The 17,316-nt window shown below is 37.4% G+C and overlaps 1 pseudogene; it reads left to right on the top strand.

Moving 5' to 3' along the window:
• The window catches only part of LOC112082923, a 35,213-nt pseudogene that overhangs the window by 2,706 nt on the left and 15,191 nt on the right, over positions 1 to 17,316 (top strand).

Below are 17,316 nucleotides of genomic sequence, written 5' to 3'. Positions count from 1 at the left end.
AGTCAATGCATCGGTCAAATGCTAAAGTAACTTTTTTTGACTGAAGTCTACTCCTGAAGTCTACCGGAGGAAAAGTCAACAGATTGGTCAATTGCAAAAATGACCTCTTTTTTAGTAGACTTCATCAGTAGACTTCTAAGTGAAAAAGTAGACTTCTCCTCCAGTCTACATTTGAAGTCTAATTTAGAAGTCTACTTTCCTATGTTTTTTTTTAAAACGCGTTTTAAGCAAATGTATAAAATATTTTTCAAATTTTTTGGTTCAGAATTGCTTCATAGTAAGTGATTGAACTACCCAGTGAATTTTATCTCATTTCATTGGATATTTATTGTTGAATCAGAGGTTTCGATTTTTAAGGTACTTAGCTTATAAAAGTAGAATTCGTCGTGAAGTCTACATTCGACGTCTGCATTAGAAGTCTACTTTTTGGCGTTTTTGTAAAAACGCGTTTTAAGGAAATTTATAAAATATTTTTCAATTTTTTTGGTTTATATTTGTTTCTTAGTTAGTGATTGAACTACCTAGTGATTTTTATTCCGTTTCATTGGATATTTATTGTTGAATCAGAAGTTTAGATTTTTAAGGTACTTAGCTTATCAAAGTAGACATCGGCGTGAAGTCTACTTTCATACAAAAAGTCTCTATGCAGTGTTTGCTAATACGGTTTATGTGGTTATTTTTTCAGAGAATGGCTCAAATTCTAGTTGTGTACGGTGAGTGGAAGATTAAGGAGAATTCATGGCATTTTGTTGTTGACATGGGCAAAGGTGGAAGAATGTGGTTTTTGAACGATGGTTGCACCTTTGGGCAGCTTACTGAAATGGCGCGAGATGATTATAACTTGGGCAAGAAGACTGAGATCATCGAGTTAACCTACGCACTACCAGTCTCAATGTTGCAATCTATGGCTCCAGATACACCTCCAATGCATGTCACCAATGATAGACAAGTTTCAAGCTTGATTTCGTTAAGCAGAGTACATATGTTACGCCTTTGTGTGTCCTGTCGAGTGGAGATGGATACTGAGGAGAACCAGGAAGGATCAGATGAAGATTTAGGTGAGGAGTCTGAGGAAAATTCAGAACATTCTACCGATGATGAGGCAGACAGTTCTGATGTGAACGAAGATGGAGAAGATGTCGACAATGCCGCTTACTCTGACGGAGAAGATTACAGTGTCTACGGTAAAGTGAAAGATGAAGATGATGATGAAGATGAAGTCTGTATTGAAAAGGTCAGAAACCGATATGGTGAAACAGGGAGCACGCCCATGTCATGGTCTGATAATATATATGTTAGGGCAAGTTTTCCTACAAAAGAGAAGCTGTTATCAGAGGTTAGACTGACTGCCATAATGTTAAAATTTGCTTTCAAAACACATAAGTCTACCAAGACCCTGTTTGTGGCTAAATGTCGAGTGGAAGGATGTGCATGGATGGTTAGAGCGAGCGTGAAGAATGATGCATCCACTTTTTGGGTGACAAAATATGTGAAAGACCACACATGTTCAATAGCCCATCGAATGGCTCACCGTGGGAAGTCTACTCCTAAGTATATTGGCAAGCTGTTTATAAGCCATTTCGGCATCATTGATGGACTTACACCAGAACATGTCAGGGTTTCAATGAAGCATATGTTTGGCATCAAGATGGATTACACTACCTCTTACAGATCTTTGATATATGCCCAACAATTGGTCAGGGGAACAGCTGAAGATGGATATGCGAGTCTCCCAGCTTACCTACATTCGGTGAACAAAGCCAATCCGGGAACTGTATCAGCTCTTCATGTAGATTCGAATAACAAATTCAAATATCTATTTCTCGCATTTGGAGCATCGATTGCTGGTTTTCAGTACATGAGAAGAGTTATTGTGGTTGATGAATGTCATCTAACAGGGAAATACGAGGGTACTTTGTTGGTTGCCACCGCACAAGATGAAAATTTTCAGATTTTTCCTTTGACATTTGGAATTGTTGATGGTGAAGATGATGCTTCATGGGAATGGTTTTTTTCTAAAATGCGTGAATGTGTCCCAGATGGTTATCCTTTGGTGATAGTTTCTGACAGACATATTTCTATTAAGAAAGCTTGTGAAACTATTTTCCCATGGGCAAAACGAGGGATCTGCTACTACCATCTACAACATAACATAGTAACAAAGTTTAGGGGGAAGCAGTTGCTGTACTTGGTTAAACGTGTAGCTTATGCTTACAACCTCTATGACTACAACCGGTACATGGCGGAGCTGAGACAGATCAAGCCTGACCTTGCTGACTATTTGGAAGAAGCCGATGTCTCTCTTTGGTCCCGAGTTCATTTTGTTGGAGACAGATACAATATTAAGACTAGCAATGTTGCAGAGTCTATAAATGCTGCACTTAAGAAGGCCCGTGGCTATCCCATTTCATTCTTCTTGGATTTCATACAAGAGAAGCTCGGTCGGTGGTTTTTAAAACGCAGAGAGGATGCTTTGAGTCTCACAACACATAATACTCGGGGAGTGGAGTATTTGCTGGCGATTCGTGGACATTATGCAGATGCAATGGAGGTGGACCGAATTGACACTTGGAGATACTATGTGAAAGGAGGAACCAGGAATTGTATTGTTGATTTGGAATATGGAATGTGTGAATGCGGTGTGTTTTATATCGAGAAGATCCCATGTTCACATGCTATTGCAGCTGCATTAGCCGGTGGGATAGCTGTGGATTCCCTAGTATGTCCGACTTACTCAAAAAACTACTTGTTTGCCGCATACTCTGCCAACATATATCCCCAAATTGCAGAGGTCCAAGGAGGCCCGACATCAATATGTCTGCCACCAGACATTCGCCGTGCACCCAACAGACGGAAGAAGTCTCGGTGGCAATCATGGCTAGAAATTGCTAGGAGGAAAAGCAAGACGCCAAGGAAGCTGCACAAAGTATACAGCTGCTCCCAATGCAAGCAACTTGGTCATACCCTACCGAATTGTGTAAGTTGAGCTAAACTCATCTAACAATGTTGAAATTTTTTTTTAATATACTTAGCCGTCGAAGATTCACCAGGAAAATAACAAGAAGGCTCCGGAATAGGAAGACAAAACATCTATTGTTCTCAAAGAAGTCTGCTTTGGAAGTCAACTTTAGAAGTCTATTGGGGAAGTCTACTATCGAAGTCTACTGTGTGTGTGATATTTTGTTGGCGGTTATGTTTGAAACGACTTCATATGTGTAACTGCTTTAACGACTTTAACGGTGCCTATAACCGTTGTACCTGTTTGTGTACTGTATTTTTGCTTATAAATTCTCGGGTTTAGACGAATTACAGTTTCATTCCAGACCCCTTGCAGATGTCGAACCAGATAAACTTCAACTCTCTCCCTTCCGACATTCTGTGGGATATCCTCTTAAAAATCACTTCTCGTTCCTACGGTGGGTTCTGTAGAGCAAGGGTTTCCTCCAAACATCTAAATGAGATTTCTAATGAGGAGGGTTTTTTAAGAGCCGTTGATCTAATAACTTTGACGATTCTATGGGTCTGGGATCAACATGGGAGGGTTGACGCTTTTTTTCGATGTTGTTTGGAGTGTAGAAATCCTACAGCGCAATACCTACGAGTCGTTTCTCTAATCTTCTATGAAGATAGCATCCAAGAAGGATTTGAGTTAATACAGGTGTCATCAAATGGAGGATGCCTCATGGCTACTTACTTCATGGTTATGTTCTCTTTAACCATGGATGGTAGCCATGATGTATTTAACCACATTCGAGGTATAGTTCCGGCAGAATAACGAAGATGAGGAAGACTATGCAGCACCTAAACAGGTGACCGACCACTTATAAGAAGCCTGATGCGTTTCACGAACCGGTCTTCCATGTTTTTGATAAGGCACAATCAAGGAGTTGTGCCTGTATGAATCTGCCAAACCAGCACTGGATGGATGATGAACGCCTCGTGGACTCATATGGTGACAAACTCTGCAGTCCTTGCTTCTGGAAGTTGGAATGTGCCTTATTCTGGAAAACAATTCCTAGATTTGCAAATGAATGGCCGCGGTGAAATTATTTGACTCCATGTTTTATGTTTTTTTGGGTTTACTTATATGTTTACATGACTATGGTAGACTTCGTTTGTAGACTTCGTTTGTAGACTTATAATTCTTATTTTAATAAAACTTTTTCCGTGTACACTATCGGTGTACACTTTTTCGGTATCAACTTGTTTGCCGTATACACTTTTTAGTATACTCAAAAATTACATAACTTAATCAGTTGTAAGGGTGAAATCGAAAATTAGAAATACTAACATGTTAATAGACTTAGTAGACTTCAGTACAGATACAATTACAACTTAGTAGACTTCAGTCAAAGACTTCAGTCGTAGACTTCAGTTTGAGTACAATATCCTAAACGAAAATACAACATATTTGGTAAGTTAATTATGAGATAGGTGGCCAAAAAACTTCCACACCTATCATTTACCAATTGCTAAAATGACCTCCAATCACATTGAAGGTCATTTATGCAAGTAGCCCAAAAGTTGCCATAAAAAATCAAATTTAGTTTTAAGAACGGAAACACTAAGCTTGTCTATCATAGACATCCAGCCCGGTTGCATCTAGCTTATCATGGCCCTTACATCCTGTTTCGTCATAGAGCTCTGCAGCCATTTTCTCCATGATTTTTTGCATGTTTTTATCGCAAAGTTCTGGAGGAAATGGTAAATCCAATGCATGACACTCGATGTACTTCAGGCAGTACACTCCGCAATCACCACTCTGAATGTTTTGAGGTATCTCCGTACCTGGTACTCGCTAATGGGTGAACGGCGTGTAGGGGAATCTCCACTTGTCATCGTCAGGTGCACATGTCTGAAGAAAGTAGGGTAGCATAACCGCAAGAGGCTCCACAGCTTCAGCAATTTGTTCGTCAGATGCATGTTTGGTTGCCGCATGGCTATCCCATACCGTGATATGCTTCGTCACAAATGAGACCCATATTGCTACCCAATGGTCCTCCCTAATGTGCAACATGGAGTACAAATAGTCGACATCATATGCCCACGTCTTTTTAGTCTGGCAGTAGATAGGTAATTCGCCTGTGTAGTACGAATATGCTCCAGGCGGTAGAAGTTTCCCAGACCCATCTGCATTCGGCTCGGATTGTTTGAAGGCTTCGTAGTCACGCCTCCAAACAGTAGCAAACATGGAGTTCAGGAAGCAAATTCGGTCGGATACAAACCACTCCGGATGCTTGGATAATCGCAGCCTGAGTAAGTTGATGTAAGCTTCCATGTGCTGCACATTGAGGAAAATAAGAAATGAGTGAAGTCTGCAAACGAAGTCTATTATATAAGTCTACGGAAGAAGTCTAAACACGAAGTCTACTATGATAAAGTAAAACACTAACCGTATCAGCTAGCCATTTTGTCGGTGTCCGGAGAATGTAATACCAATCAATCGAAGAGTGTCTTGGGCATTTTGGCCAGGCACTGTACAAGTGAAAGAGTTAGATAGGAAATAATACTATGAGGAAGTCTACTTACATATGTATAGAAGTCTACTTACGGGTTTGATTTGATAAAGTTCATTAGAGTGGTACTTCGCCCTGACACCGGTTTGATCAAAAGGATCATATCCACGGGCACGGCCGGAGTGAGATGCCGAGGATGGAATGATGGCCTTTGCGGTGCTGTTTCCTAAGAAGGGACTCCTCTGTGTCGCAGCCAGCTGGCGGTGTCTGGAACTCGTTGCTCGGGCAACTAGCTGAGCTGCTTCTCTGGCTTTGGCATTTTTGGCAAGTGCAACCGCGTCGAAGTCAACATCACACGTCTTCGGGTCAATTTCACAAATACTAGTCTCTGGGGCCTCTTCTTCATTCACGGCAGCCTTCTTTCCTTTTGCATCCCCGGGAGCGTTAACACTCTCACACGCACCAACGTTGACATTAGCTTTCATCGGAGCATCATCTTTCTCTGAATTACTCTGCAGTTTATTGTCAAAAACATGCATGAATATACAAATGAGTACACCAATGCTATAATTTAGTAACATGTTTTATCATAGTCTGAAAATTGTAAACAACAAGTTTTGAAAACATAAGTAAATAATCTCACATGGTACATAACAGTAGTAAACATGTTCGAATTCAAATGACATTAGTATTAAGTGTTCCTAACTTTGTGTGATCTTGTTCGCATGTAATGTTTTCGTATAGGCGGAGGATTTTTGGAACTAACCCCTTCATGCTTCTTGGATCCAGTGCCCTGCTGCTGGGTTGGCTCGTCCTCAATGTGCTTCTCCGACCCCGTAGTCAACTCTTCTACCGCACGCTCTACAGATTCAACCTTCTCGGTGAGAAGTTTGATCTGCTTTTCACAGCTACCAAGACCATTCAGCATCTTGGTTGAAAAGCCTTTGAAGCATTGGTCGAAGTGCGCTTTCATAGTAGCGACAACTCCGACCCCTTCATCATCAACGAATGATGCGGCAGATGCAGAGGCTGTGCGGGATCTCTTGCGACTTGATTCATCTGAGGGAAGGCTCCTCTTTCCGGCTTCTGACTTGACGATGTGTGCACCCAAAACACCTTCCAAAGGCCAATGGTTTTTTGAGAACTTGAAATTGGGGTCATGGAGTGCATTGAAAATCTTGACAATATCTGGATCCTGTTCGTCATCATCCCACACGGGAAACATATCCGCCAAGTCCTTAGCCACGCAGCACTGTATGCGAGCCTGGAAAAACACAATTAATAAATGAATTTGGGCCATATGAAGCCTCGGAAAACTACGTATGAAGTCTACTCCTGAAGTCTAACAATGAAGTCTACTCCTGAAGTCTAAAACAGAAGTCTACACCTGAATGTCAAACACTATTAATTATACATATAGAAGTCTACATATGAAGTCTACTTCTGAAGTCTACATTGGAAACTCATTACTAACATAGAAGTCTACTACACTAATACAGTAAAAGAGGTTCTTCAGTAACAATTGGCAATGGTTCGCCAAATTCAGCAGCAAAATACGGTAGAGCATAGTACACTCACACTTGAAGAGCTTGCACAAATCCTTCTATATGAATGTTTTTGCTGAGATCTTTCTCCTTAACAGAATTGATCAAATGCTGAAAAGCAATTCTTCCCCATGGAAACTCCTTAAAACCTTCGCGATCCATCACTAGTCTGGCATGGTTGACATTTGTGGATGAGCCGGGTCTCGTTGCCACTATGAAACCAGCGTAGATCCCAAGATAACCCAACCGCAGCCTATCATCACGAGACCATGATGAGCAGTTGGAACATGCTTCAATAATTTCGATGGTACTTGGGCCCGACTCGGCATCAACCCCCATTAGCTCCCAAAATGCACGCGTGTCATCGGAAAGCGCAAGATCAGTTAAAGCCAAGTCATCCACGTACCCGCAGTTGAGTCCGGTGATCTCCTCAAACTCATGCAATGAAAACCGAACTGGAGTGGTACCAATCAGGCTCCATATCTCGTACCTCTGCTTGCAAACTATCTGAAAGGTGAGCATGTGGTGCACCAGCCTAGAAGCCCAACCAAAATCCAACTCGTGGAACTTTAAAAAGACACCCAACGGTGACTCGTAAATCTCTTCCCATTCATCCTCTTCTAGAGCTGACTTTAGTGCAAGGACCAGCCTATAATCATCAGCATAATAGCCGATGGTTTTATCCGGGGCTGGCTCAAACCCTTTGGTGTAAAGTCTTCTGGGGAATTCAGAGGCCACCATTATCTAACAAAGATTCCTGCATCAACGGTAACAAATCTCTAATGAGAAAAACTAGTCACGGTTTTAAACTACACACGAATGAAGTCTACATTTTCAAAATGAAGTCTACTTTATCAAAATGAAGTCTACTTTATCAAAATGAAAGTAGACATTATCAAAATGAAGTCTACTTTCCCAAAATGAAGACCCTAAACCCAAAATGAAGTCTACTTTCAAAAAAAGAAGTCTACTTTCAAAAAAAGAAGTCTACTTTCCCAAAATGAAGTCTACTTTCAAAAAAAGAAGTCTACACATGAAGTCTACTTTCACAAAAAGAAGTCTACTTTCCCAAAATGAAGTATACTTTCACAAAATGAAGTCTACTTTCACAAAATGAAGTCTACTTTCACAAAATGAAGTCTACTTTCACATTCTAAGTACAATCCGAGTCGCGAAGTCTACTGAAGCCAACCGAAGCAATCTTAACATAAAAAAACAGTATATGAAGCAATCAAAACATCATAAATACTACATATGAAGTCTACAGAACCCAACCGAAGCAATCAATACATGATAAATACTGTATATGAAGTCTACTAATACAAATCATCGAAATGGAATCTACATAGTTTATAATTTTACCGCCTTTATTAGATGAAGCTGGCGTCGAGAAAAAAAAAACCTAGGTCATACATAAGATAGAAGAAATTTAAGAATTGCTAAGTATATAACTTCGGAACAACATCTATTAACCGTTTTGAGGCAGGAAATGACGTTAACCTCCAACGGCGAAAGCAGATCTGCAAAAAAAAAAAAAAAACCCTAATTTCAGATCGGAAAACTGGGGGTTACGAAATCGGAACTGTGATGAATACGGAGGAGTAGGGAAGCATGGGGGTGTGGTTGGAGAAAGAAAACTTGCCTGAACGAGTTTTATCGGCGGCGGTTCTGTATATCGGCGGCGCCGGAGCAGAGAAGCAGAAATCGCCTTCGACCTTTTTTTTTTTTACACGAACTTTCGACGGTTTTTTTTAACGGGATCTGTAAAATTCGTATATATAGTCTGGTAATTCCGTACGGTTCGGGTAAGTTTAGTTCGGTTAATGTTACTAATTTTCCGGGGTCTAGGTAAATTTACCCGGTTAAAGGCAGTTTCTCTTGGTTAAGAGAAGTTATTCCCGGTTTAATCTCCGTTTAAATTTCGGTTAGGTTAATTTATTCGGTTTAGTAGACTTCAATATCGAAGTCTATAACTTTTAAAACCTAAATAACAAATTTACTTCTACTTAATTTAAAAACATACATTTCCATTTAACAATGTGAAAAAATAATTTCTGTGCAATTGGGTTACGATTACGGAATTTATGATGGTAAATTTCATACCAAAATATTTTTTTATAAATTTTTAAATTAAATTTACAGATTTAATTACTTAGTAGACTTCATTTTCACTTTAGTAGACTTCGTCAGGGAGTAAACGGTAATTAGGACATCCGTTTTTGTTTACTCATACGAGATTAAATGGTCTTTTCACTATCCATTTAAGTTATTTCTGCCAAATGTTTTTTCAGGGGTCTACTTTTGTATTCAAAATCAAGTTTTGGGTTATTTTTAGCAAAAACCCCTAAACTTAATTAGCTTTTCTATTTTGTTGATGGTTGTATAACGTGTATCATTACTCCCCTTCTCGACTAGGAGCTTGTCCTCAAGCTCCAATTCAGCCTCTAGCAGTTTCGGCGTTCTCCCACAAAGTCCTCTTCTTCAAATGGTTCGTCCTCTTGATCATCTCCATCCATGACTGGCATTATATGAAAGAGAACCGGAGTACAAACATGATCTCGCGTGAAGAGCTCATCGCAATTGAAAGAAATTCCTTTTGCTTGTCTCTCTGCCATTTCTGCCCTTGTTAACTTCTTCGAATACTGCTTTTGTGGAGTATTTTTAGCTTCCTCTTCTAGAGGCAATCAAGCTTCCTTGTCCAGTCCGTTGGTCTCTGACATTTTTGGCCAAGTTTTTTGGATTAAGTGTCTAGCTAATGGAGCCATATGTCCTCCAAACGCGCGTACGCGTTTGTCTCTTTCGATCTTGTATTCATTATCTCGAGCATACTCCATTGCTTCAAAAATTGTCTCAGGACGAAGATATTCCACCTCTTTGCGCAAACCATCTGTCAAACCTGCACAAAACTGCCACAGTTGTTGATCTCCAGAGACGTGTTTGCCGACCAAGACACTCCTCAAATTGATTGCAGTATTCGTCAACTGTCCCAGTGTGCCTCAAATTACATAACTCTCCAACAGGGTTTACAGAATCTGCTCGTCCAAAATGGGTTTTACAGATTTTTTTTTGAATTCAGCCCACCCTAGTTTGTGCGTAACCAAACGCCGGAGATTGGTGTACCAATGATACGCTTGTCCTGTGAGAACAAGGTTGCTTTTCGTACCTTGGCATCATCATTAAACACTCTTTGATCGATGAAATAGTCTTCACACTTCTGTAACCACTCGACTGCGTTTATAGTACCATCGTATGGAGGAAATTCCATCTTTGATGGTGGTATTACACACCCATCGGATCCCCCTGAGTAGTCACCTGGAGCTTCTTCTTGCAAACGAAAATCACCAGCTGTGTAGGTAGGATAAGCTTTGTGAAGTGGAGCTCCTATTGCTCGCACGTTCCAGTCACCTCCCGCGTCTGTACGACGGTTTCCTCTTTCTCTGCCAATCGAACGTATTGGCCATGGTCCTCCTGATGTAATTTGTTTCTGAAATCCACCATTACCGTCAGGTATGTTCTTGCCCTTTTTTGCTGGTGTGAAATCATCACCCTCAACCTCAGAACTGACTTTGTTCGCCTTCACTATTCCTTGAACACAAGTAGATCCACTCTGTTTTCCAGACGCAGAGAGTTCCTCAGGTTTCTGGACTTGTGTTGTTGATTCCTGTGAAAGTTGTTCCAGCAAGGCGGTTTGGTCGTTGCGAATCGCCAACTGCTCTTCTCGAAGTTGTGCGATTGCCTTTTGCGTCTGCTCGCTCATCTCTTTCTGAGCTGCAACCGTTGCTTCCAACGCTATTTGTTGAGTCGTCGTCTTCTCCTCAAGAGCCCCCAACGTAGTTTGCATTGGACTCATCGCTGATTTCATCTCCAGAATTGCTTCCATTATTTTTGCGAGTTGCACAGCAACGGAATCAATGTCTCCCATCGAATCGTTCGGCTCTGATACCAAGTTGATATGAGCCTGCAACTTTGACTTCGATCTTGTAACTGGAGCCGTAGTTTTAACGTGAGAATTAGAAAAGATTTAGCTAATCTTCCTCTTAACCCAAGTCTCTCTTAGAGAATTAGGTTAATTGTTAGAAGTTGTCTTCTTATTGAATATAAGGGACCTATATATAGTCCACGCTACAAACCAATTCTCCTAAATTAAAAACATCCTAAAGCTTAAAACCAATAAAAGGAAAACACCAAAACATAATCCTATTGCAAAAAGGAAACACATAAACTTAATTAGCTTTTCTGTTTTGTTGATGGTTGTATAACGTGTATCACATATGCTCACTCTTTCTTATGGGAACGAGACAAATTTCATGACGTATTGGTGTGAAGTTTGCGAGAAAAACATAAATCCTGGAGAACGATATTATACGTGTGATGAGTATTGTTGTGTCACCCTACACGTTGAATGTTTGCTAGGGAATGACTTATACATGAAGCCCGGTTTGTCGTGGGTCTACAATGATAGAAAGGTAACTTTTCTGTCCAACAATCAACATATGACTCGACCTAATTGCTTTTATTGTAAAAAGCGTTGTCCACATAAAATAGTTTTCAAAATTTATAGACTAATATTTTGTTCCAGACTTTGTATTGCTTATCATTATTAAATTTGTATTATGTATTTATGTTGGATTGCTTATCATTATATAATTTTGTATGATGCATTTATGCTGTATTGCTTAGACAAACACTGGTATGTCTAATATTGTTAAGATATATATATATATATATATATATATATATATATTCCCACGAAATTTTTTACTCAAAGCGTATGTTGCTTTGTGTAAGGATTTAGCCCTCAATGCCGCTCAAATTCACTAGGATACAGATGATCACTCGAGATACTTGATCGATTTGAAAGAAAATATCTAACGATTTGAAAGAAAATTATTTGATCCATGCAAATCCACTAGAAGCTTGTGTGATTATTTGTTCTCTCTCTACAACAAGTCAATAACCACTAAAAAGACAGGTGATTTTGGAGAAACGCATAGAAAATCGGTTGGAAATATTCATGGGTTTCGGATTATCAGATTGAACTCGACCAAAACTGGATTTTGTCGGAAATCCAACGAAAATTATTTGTATTTTTTTGTCAACTTTTTTTCTTAGAAAATGTTCTTATTATAACTTTTTGCATACATCTTAAAACTAACTAGATTCTAACCCCGTGCAGATGCACGGAAATATTTTTTATTGTTTAACGAATTTTGTAATATAATTTGTAGTTTTGAGTTTAGATATAATTATTTTTATAAATATATATTTTAATAAGTGAAAATATTGATTTTTGTGTTTAGATATATTTTTATAGTATTAAAATTAATTATGATTATAAAAATATAATTTTCCGTCCGCTAATATTAATTCAAAATGAACTATTATAAAAACATAATTCTAACTTTTCCGTTTATATTACCGTATAATATAAATATTTGTTAAAAATTTAAGATGTATTAACAGTATTATTTAGCATTATAGTTTTCTAAAATTTAATCAATGAAGAGAGTTTACAACTGGCTTTTCAAACCACATTATAGTGTATGCAATAATTTTTAAGTTTTTATGTTTTTATTTGAAATGAAAAATATATTTTCGATATACATGTATAATTCAAAATTAGTGATTTTAGTTACCAAAATATTTTTAACTTGGTTTTTATATATATTTTTAGTTCTATGAATTTTAAAAAATATATTTTTAATATTTAAATTCTATATTTGAATTTTACCTATTATTTTATTATTAATTTGTAAATAAATCATAATCGTAAATATATTATATAAGCAACATAAATATCATATCATTTACATCATTATAAATATTTTATATTTCAAATATGACCATTATTTTTCACATGTGAATTATTTTTTTTTCAAAAATTCTAGATATTTTTGATAAAAATGTTTAATAGTATAGAAATTATTTAAATTAGAATCTTTAAATCAAATCTAAATTAATATCTGATTTATTATTTTTAATCAAATCAAATCAAATCTCAATTACCTATATTTAAGGAACTCTAAAAATATTTAAATTAATAACTAATTTTCGAAATTAAATATAAATAATTATTAAAAATATTTTTAAACATTAAAAAAAATTAAGAGTGTTTGGAAGCAAGTACTAAATATGCTTCTGTTTTAATATAATAGATAAAAGTTGAAGCTAAATGCTTTTAAGGTGTTCACATAGGCTTAAAAAGAGCAATTATATTGGTTTATATCACCATTTAAAATTAAGTAAATTTTTAAATTTTAATATTGTATTGATAATATAAAAAATATATTTAGTATATATCTAAAAAAAAGTTTAATTAATATAAAAATCTATTTAGTATATATTTGAAAAAGTTTAATTAATAAAAAAATCTATTAACTATATATCTGACAAAAGTTTAATTAAAAAAAAACATGTCAAAGGATTTTTTAACTTTTTATATATTATAGCTACATCGTATTTTAATATTAATTTCAATAGTAGTTAATTTTATTTTTAATAGAATTTGAAAAAGTCCCATTAATAAAAAAAGAAAATAAAATTAAAAAAACATAGAAAAGGAAAAGGAAGTTAACGAGAAAAGCTAATCCTATTAGTATATTAATAGAAAACGAATGTAGCTATAAAATCTAATTTTATTAGTCATATATAGGATTGCTATCGATTATATAAATAAGTGTTTACAATTCCAATACGTTCACAAATAAACAAGAGAGATAGAGAGACATAGAGTTATTGATAAAATAATGGCTAATTCTTCCTTAAGTTTCAACGAGCTTCAAAGAGGTTTTAACAAAAAAGAATTGCTTGTTAGAATCTTACACTTCTGGAGACAAGAAACACTAAAAAATGCGGTTTACTTATGGGACTCGAAATACTTCTCATAGATCAAAAGGTAATTACAAAATTTAACAATTCATAATGTACTCAAAAGCTATAAGACAATATTAATAATTTTTTATTTGTCTTGCAGTCAACCATCATCTATGCATTCATATCAGCTAACCGTATAGGTTACTATGATGAAGAACTACAGCCCAATGTAGTTTACAGGATCAAAACTTTTGTTGTCCTTGAAAACAAGACCAGCTACAAAGTAACTTCTCACAAATTTCAAATCCAATTCACTCAACAAACAACAATGGTTAAGGACACTCAAGCTGATCATACTATTAGAAAGCAAAATTTTAGGATTCGATCCTTCGAGCATTTAAAGAAGCAGTCGACATGAATGTAGACCTATATGGTAAACTAATCTCTTCTCTCCATGTATACATATATTTTGAAATTTCATCATGTTCTAACACTACACTTCGTTTGTGTAGACGCTCTTGGAAAAGTGGTATTTATCAACAACTAGAACTTCAGCTACCCAGAATTGACTGGTAAATCTTATGACGTAGGCAATAGTATCACTAAATCCAAAATAGATATTCACCTACAACTAAAAGAGTAAGCACGTTTACCACTCCACTCACACATCTTATAAGCTTAACTATTCTACAGAAATTACAATTGACAAATAGTCCAATCCTATTTGAATTACACACATGTTATTTTATTTTGTTAAAAAATAGAAAAAATAGAAACAAAGATTTAAAATAACAAAAACAAATAATTTAAAATAGAACAAAAGTGATGGGCATTGTAGAAATTCATAAAATTTGAAAAAATGGAAAAAAGAATTACAAGAACTTCAAATATGTTATAACACATATCATATATGGACTCTTATATCGGCCCATTAGGCCCATCAGGGCATTGTACTTAACCTAGATTCCCTATGTACTCTATATATACATTCCAGTGATTAATAAAGTTTCTAAGTTTTCACAACACGTTATCAGCACGATAAGACTCTCTGAGCGAAAAACCCTAATAAATCCGGCCACCACCAAAACCCTAAAAGCAAGTCGAAACTTAAAAGACGCATATCTTCCAAACCGTGAGGAACCAGAAGACGATCTACATATCAAATCGAAGCCCTCGACGAGACGAATCTACTGGTGAAAACCGTTTGTCGATCCAACGTCGGACGCGCCCTCACGCACACTTACAGTACACGACGATCAACCGAAAAAAAAAAAAAAAAAAAAAAAACCAGATCCGAGTTTTTCCTTCTTCAACCAGCAGCTTCTCCAGTTTTGGTGATCAATCCTTGGAATTTGTAGCGGCTAACTGAGGTCTATTAGCTCCCAGTTTCATTAGCCTGTTAGAAATCCAAAGGTGGAAAATGTATCTTCTAAAACTGAGAGCCATAGAACCTGTTGTTTAAACACTTCAAAACCCTATAAAAAAAAAAAATCGATCTCTAATTGATTGAAAGTGTTTGATACTCTGATGATTGATTGATAACTTGTTGATTGATTGTTTAAATTACAAGTTTATGCATGTTCAAAGGTTTTAAACTCGTTTTATAAAACCCTAATCTACAAAACCCTAAACCCGTTAAAACCCTAGATAAAACCCTAATCATATTCGGCTCCCCTAGGGTTCCTCCTAAACCGCCTAAAACCGGTTAAACCTGGTTCTCATTAACCGAAATTATATTCGGCTTTAACCGATTAAATCACAGCTATTAAACCGACATCATGTTCGGTGTAACTAAAACCATACCCTTTAAAATTTACTATTTCCGAGAAAGTTCCCTCTAATAGAAAGTTTCCTCATATAAAAAAAAAAAAAACTTTCCTCATATAGAAATTTTCCCGACATAGAAATTTTCCTCATTTAGAAAATTACCCAAATTAGAAACTTTCCAAATTTAGAAACTTTCCTAAAATAGAAATATTCTCAAAATAGAAAGTTTCATCATCAGCATTCAAAATTTTCTCAAAACAATCCCTAACAAAATCAATCTCATGTTTCAGATGTCAAACATTCAGAAATGTGAATTCGAGGCCCTTCACGTCTCCGGGGATAACTACCTCGAGTGGGCCCTAGACATGCGCTTGTTCCTTGCATCGAAAGAACTCGATGCGTGTATTACTGACGGTAACACCGCATCCCGTAAGGGACAGTCTCAGGCGATATGTCATATACGCCATCATCTGGCCCCGAGCCTTAAGCAGCAATATCTCACTCTTGAGAATCCACTTGAATTGTGGCAAGCGCTGAAAAAGCGATATGACCATCAGAAAATGGTCCAGTTGCCTCAGGCAGATTTCGACTGGAAGAACCTTCGGTTCCAGGACTACAAATCCGTAAATGATTACAACAACGAACTCTTTCGTATTGTTGCCATCCGGAAACTCTGTGGCGAGGATGTGACAGATAATGATCTCCTCGAGAAAACATTATCCACATTCAGCACAGAGAATGTTGTGCTCCAACAACAATACCGTGCAATGAAACACACATTGTACGAAGACTTGTTGTCCTGTCTTCTCCTCGCTGAGAAGAATAACCAGCTGCTTATGAGGAACAGCGCTATGAGGCCCCCGGGATCGGCTCCTGTCCCAGCTTCTCGTCAAGAGTCCTACCATGTTCAACCCGATAGATCCTCAGATCACCGCCGTGGACGTGGTAATGGACGTGGTAATGGCCGAGGACATGGACGTGGAAGACGTGGACGCGGACATGGTCGTGGCAACCGACCTAACCTTAGTTATGGTCCTGGTCGTGGTCGAGGCATCACCAAGCCGACCCGCCACACCAACCCCGATCACTCTGCTTGTACCAGATGTGGGATGTTCAACCACCCAACAAAGCAATGTCGCACCCCCAAGATCCACTGCGATCTATACCAGAAGTACGGAAAAGCTCCTGCTGAAGCCAACATGACTCAGCCAGTCGATGCTGCTAACCTGGAAGGTGACGACCTCCTTGATGATGAGAACACCACAAACGAGCAGACCGACCCCATGGACTATGAAACAGCTGATCTCCTCGATTAATTCAATCATCTGAAACTCTGATACAATTTGATTTTGTTCTTTATTTTTTTCATTTTGGGATTTGTTTCATTTTTTTTTTCCATTTGCCTTTATTCTCAGACACTGCTTTACTTTATGATTTATCACATTTTCTGAATTCCTCAATACTGAATTCTATCTTCTATTCATAATAAAGCACACCAGCAAATGGAAACCATAGTCGTAGATAGTGGATCCAGCCACACTATCTTAAGAAACAAAAGTTACTTCATAAACCTAACCTATCAAACCGCAAATATTAGCACCATCGCGGGTTCCTCAAACCTTATCGAAGGATATGGCCATGCCTATGTGTTGCTATCAAATGGCACACAACTTGAAATACCAGATGCTCTATATTCTCCTAGTTCGAAGAGAAATCTTCTGAGCTTCAAGGATATA

This window comes from Eutrema salsugineum, unplaced genomic scaffold, assembly GCF_000478725.1.
Source record: "Eutrema salsugineum unplaced genomic scaffold, Eutsalg1_0 scaffold_7, whole genome shotgun sequence".
Lineage (NCBI taxonomy): Eukaryota > Viridiplantae > Streptophyta > Magnoliopsida > Brassicales > Brassicaceae > Eutrema > Eutrema salsugineum.
The sequence above is the reverse complement of the archived record's forward strand: the minus strand, read 5'-3'. Positions and strand labels throughout refer to the sequence as shown.